Source organism: Theropithecus gelada, chromosome X (assembly GCF_003255815.1).
Source record: "Theropithecus gelada isolate Dixy chromosome X, Tgel_1.0, whole genome shotgun sequence".
In the NCBI taxonomy this organism is placed as follows: Eukaryota; Metazoa; Chordata; class Mammalia; order Primates; family Cercopithecidae; genus Theropithecus; species Theropithecus gelada.
In genome coordinates, this window is record NC_037689.1 from 89,670,421 (window position 1) to 89,676,277 (window position 5,857).

Sequence of the window (5,857 nt, forward strand, 5' to 3'; positions counted from 1 at the left end):
GATGAACTGACAGAAGTAGGCTTCAGAAGGTGTGTAATAACAAACTTTGCTGAGCTAAAGGAACATGTTCTAATCCAATGCAAAGAAGCTAAAAACCATAATAAAATACTAAAGGAGCTGTTAACTAGAATAACCAGTTGAGAGAGGTACATAAATGACCAGATGAAGCTGAAAAACAAAACAAGAGAACTTTATGATGCAACCACAAGTATCAATAGACAAGTAGACCAAGTGGAGGAAAGAATTTCAGAGTTTGAAGCCATTATTGCCAAAATTAAGACAGGCAGACAAGACTAGAGAAAAAAGAATTAAAAAGAACAAACAAAACCTCCAAGAAATATGGGATTATGTAAAAAGACTGAACCTATGACTGATTGGGATGCTGGAAAGAAACAGTGAGAATGAAACAAAGTTAACAAACCTACTTCAGGATATCATCCAAAACATATTTCAGGATATCATCTTCCCCAGCCTAGCAAGATGAGCCAACATTAAAATTCAGGAAACCCGTAGAACTCCAGTAAGATATTCTGTGAGATGATCAACTCCAAGTCACATAATCATCATACTATCCAAGTTCGAAATGAAGAAAGAAATTGTTAAGGGCAGTCAGAAAGAAAGGGCAGTAACCTACAAATGGAAGCCCATCAGAATAACAGCAGACCTCTCGGTGGAAATTCTACAAGCCAGAAGAGATTGGGGACCAATATTCAACATTCTTAAAGAAAAGAATTTTCAAACCAGAGTTTCATATCTGGCCAAACTAAGCTTCATAAGCAAAGGAGAAATAAAATTCTTTTCAGACAACCAAATGCTGAGAGGGAATTTGTTACCACCAGGCCTGCTTTCCAGGAGTTCCTGAAGGAACCACTAACTATGAAAAGGAAAAATCTTTGCCAGTCACTAAAAACAACAACAACAACAACAACAAAAAACAAACAAACAAAACACTGCAGTACACAGACCAATGACACTACAAAGCATTAAATTAACAAGGCTGCAAAATAACCAGCTAGCATCATGGTGACATAATCAAATTCACACGTAACAATATTAACCTTAAATGTATGTGGGCTAAATACCCCAATTAAAAGACACAAAATGGCAAACTGAATAAAGAGTGGAGACCTATTGGTGTGCTGTATTCAAGAGACCCATCTCATGTGCAAAGACACAAATAAGCTCAACAGAAAGGGAAAAAGAAAAATACAACCACAAATAGAAAGCAGAAAAAAGCAGGGGTTGCAATCCCAGTTTATGACAAAACAGACTGTAAATCAACAAAGATCAAAAAAGACAAAGAAGGGCATTACATAATGGTAAAGGGGTCAATTCAACAAGAAAAGCTAACTATCCTAAATATATATGCACCCAATATGGAAGCACCCAGGTTCTTAAAACAAGTTCTTATAGACCCACAAAGAGGCTCAGACTGCCACACAATAATAATGGGAGATTTAACACTGCACTCTCAACATTAGACAGCTCATTGAGACAGAAAATTAACAAGAATATTCATGACAAGAACTCAGCTCTCGGTGAAGTGGACATGATAAATATCTACAGAACTCTCCACCCAAAAACGACAGAGTATACATTCATCTTGACATCAAATGACACTTACTCTAAAATTGGTCACATAATTGGAAGTAAAATGCTGTTCAGCAAATGCAGCCAAACTGAAATCATAACAGTCTCTCAGACCACAGTGCAATCAAATTAGAACTCAGAATTAGAAACCCCACTCAAAATTAACTACTATCTGAAAATTGAGCAACGTGCTCCTGAATGACTCCGGGGTAAATAATGAAATTAAGGCAGAATCAAGAAGATTTTTAAAACCAATGAGAACAGAGAGACAAAGTACCAGAATCTCCAGGACACAGCCAAAGCAGTATTAAGAGGGAAATTTATAACACTAAATGCCCACATCAACAAGTTAGAAATATCTCAAATATACATTCTAACATCACAACTAAAAGAGCTAGAGAACTGAGAGCAAACAAACCCCAAGGGTATGGAAGACAAGAAATAACCAAGACCATAGTAGAACTGAAGGAGACAGAGACACATAAAACCCTTCAAAAAATCACCGAATCCTGAAGCTGTCTTTTTTTTTTTTTTGAAAAAGTAATAAAATAGACCACTACTTAGACTAATAAAGAATAAAAGAGAGAAGAACAAATTAGAAACAATGAAAAATGATAAAGAAGATATCACTAATGACCCTGAAGAAATACAAGCAGCCATCAGAGAATACTACACACAACACTATGCAAATTTACTAGAAAATCTAGAAGAAATGGATAAATTCCTGGACACATACATCCTCCTAAGACTGAACCAGGAAGAAGTTGAATCCCTGAATAGACCAATAACAGGTTCTGAAATTGAGGCAGTAATAAATAGCTTACCAATAAAAAAAAGTCCAGGACCAGATAAATTTACAGCTGAATTCTACAAGAGGTACAAAGAGGAGCTTGTACTATTTCTTCTGAAACTATTTCAAGCAACTGAAAATGAGGGACTCTTCCCTAACTCTTTTTATGAGGCCAGCATCATGCTGATACCAAAACCTGACAGAGATACAAGAAAAAAGAAAACTTTAGGCCAATATCCCTGATGAACATGATGCAAAAATCCTCAATAAAATACTGGCAAACCAAATTCAGAAGCACATCAAAAAAGCTTATATACCACAATGAAATCATCTTTGTGTCCTGGATGCATGGTTGGTTCCAACAAATGCAAATCAATAAGTATAATTAATAACATAAACAGAACTAAAGACAAAAACCACATGATTATCTCAATAGATGGAGAAAAGGCCCTCGGTACAGTTCAACACACTTTCATGTTGAAAATTCTTAATAAGCTAGGTATTGATAAAACATATGTCAAAATAATTAGAACAATTTATGATAAACCTACAGCCAATATCATCCTGATCAGGCAAAAGTTGGAAGCATTCTCCTTAAAAAACGAAATAAGACAAGGATGCCCTCTCTCACCATGCCTATTCAACATAGTATTGGAAGTTCTAGCGAGGGCAATCAGGCAAGAGAAAGAAATAAAGCATATTCAAATAGGAAGAGAGGAAGTCAAATTGTCTCTTTTTGCAGATGACATGATCCCATATCTAGAAAATTCCATTTTCTCAGATTAAAAAATTCCTAAGCTGATAAGAAACTTCAGCAAAGTCTCAGGATTCAAATCAATGTGCAAAAATCAGAAGCATTCCTATCACCAACAATAGACAAGCAGAGAGCCAAATTGTGAATTAATTTCCATTCACAATTGCTACAAAGAGAATAACATACTCAGGAATACAGTTAACAAGGAAAGTGAAGGACCTCTTAAAAGAGAACTACAAATCACTTCTCAAGGAAATGAGAGAGGACACAAACAAATGGAAAAACATTCCATGTTCATAAATAGGAAGAATCAATATTGTGAAGTGAAAATGGCTATACTGCCCAAAATAATTTACAGATTCAATGCTATTCCCATTAAAATACCATTGACATTCTTCACAAAATTAGAAAAAACTACATTAAAATTCATATGAAACCAAAGGAGAGCCCATATAGCTAAAATCATCCTAAGCAAAAATAACACAGCTGAGGCATCATACTACCCAACTTCAAACTGTACTACAAGGCTACAGTAATGCTACTGGTACAAAAACAGACACATTGACCAACAGAACAGAATAGAGAACTCGGAAATAAGACTACACATCTATAAACATCTAATTTTTGGTAAATCTGACAAAAACAACCAATGAAAAAGGATTCCCTATTTAATAAATGATGTTAGGAGAACTGGCTAGCCATATGCAGAAAATTAAAACTGGACCTCTTTCTTACACCGTATACAAAAATCAACTCAACATGTATTAAAGTCTTAACTGTGAAACCCCAAACTCTAAAAATCCTAGAAGAAAATCTAGGCAATATCATTTAAGATATAGGTATGGGCAAAGATTTTATGACAAAAACATCAAAAGGAATTGCAACAAACAAAAAATTGGCAAATGGGATCTGATTAAACTAAAGAGCTTCTGCGCAGCAAAAGAAACTATCATCAGAGTGAACAGGCAACCTACAGAATGGAAGAAAAATTTGGCAATCTATCCATCTGACAAAGGTATGATATCCAGAATCTCCAAGTAACTTAAACAAATGTACCATAAAAAATAAAACAACCCCATCAAAATGTGGGCAAAGGACATGAACAGACACTTCTCAAAAGAAGACATTTATGTAGGCTACAAACATATGAAAAAAAGTTCAACATCACTGATCATTAGAGAAATGCAAATACAAAACCACAATGAGATGACATCTCATGCCAGTCAGAAAGGTGATTAGTAAAAAGTCAAGAAACAATAGATACTGGTGAGGCTGTGGATAAATAAAAACACTTTTTCACTGTTGGTGAGAATGTAAATTAGTTCAACCATTGTGGAAGACAGTGTGGTGATTCCTCAAAGCCTAGAGACAGAAATACCATTTCATGTGACCCAGCAATTTTATTACTGGGTATATACCCAATGGAATATAAGTCATTCTATTATAAAGATACATGCACACATATGTTCATTGCAGCACTTTTCACAATAGCAAAAACATAAAATTAACCTAAATGCTCATCAATGATAGACTGGATAAAGAAAATGTGTTATATATACACCATGGAATACCGTGCACCCATAAAATGAAATGAGATTATGTCCTTTGCAGAGACATGAATGGAGCTGGAAGCCATTATTTTCAGCAAACTAATGCAGGTACAGTAAACCAAACACCACATGTTCTCACCTATAAGTATGAGCTGAACATTGAGAACACACACTGTCAGTGGAGGGCAGGCATGGGGATGGAGAGCATTAGAAAAAATAGCTAAGGTGTGTTGGGCTTGATACCTTGATGATGAGTTGACAGGTGCAGTAAACTATCGTGGTATATTTTTACCTATGGAACAAACCTGCACATCCTGCACATGTATCCCTGAACTTAAAATAAAATAAAATAATGAAAAAATCAAAAGAAAATAAAAAATGATAAAATGGAAAGAAAATAAATAAAAAAAATGGAAAAAGGAAAGAAAAGCTTCTCAAGCAGCACAAAACCTGCCATGATGATGGTGCCTGATGTGTCCTAGTGACCCGATGTGAGAAACTAACTTGAGACATTGCCACCATGGAGACACCTGAGGAAACAAAGGAGCCTGCTGAAGCTGAGATCACTGAGCTCTTCTGGGATATGTTCTCCAAAATGGACATTTATCTTACTGGAGAATTGATGACCACCAGTGAAGACTATAAGCTCCTGGAAAATGAATAAACTACTCAGCTTGAAGTATCTTGAAATAAAAGATACTGCTATAAACATTAGTAGATACTTAAAGGACTTAAGTTTAAGTTCAGTTGTATGCTGGACTGCAGCCTTATCTGGATCAGATCAATATCATTGAAGAGCAGGTAGCAGCTCTTGAGCAGACAGCTTAAAAGATAAATGCATATTTTTTAAAAAAACTGGAAGTCAAGTACAAAAAGTTGGAGAAGTGATGAAAAACATATTTCTTTGGGACAAAGTCTTTTTTAATGTGGAAGAATGTTTTTTATAAGATGTGAATACTGAGGCTGATGAATTGTCAACTCTCCTCAAAATAAAATTATGCTGATCTTTCTAGGAAGATCTCAATGTTGAAATAAACTGTAGGACTGTGGCTACTCCTGTACCTCCTTTGAGGCAGTAACCCTTGAAAACTCACACTTACAACTGCTTATTTTTACCTGAATGCTTCATCATCTATTCAGGATAGAGACTCTCAAAGTTCAAGATACACTTGG

At 35.3% G+C, this 5,857-nt stretch overlaps 1 pseudogene; it reads left to right on the top strand.

Moving 5' to 3' along the window:
* Nucleotides 1–5,204: 5,204 nt before the first annotated feature.
* On the top strand, nt 5,205–5,572 carry LOC112616433 (annotated as a pseudogene).
* Nucleotides 5,573–5,857: the final 285 nt, after the last annotated feature.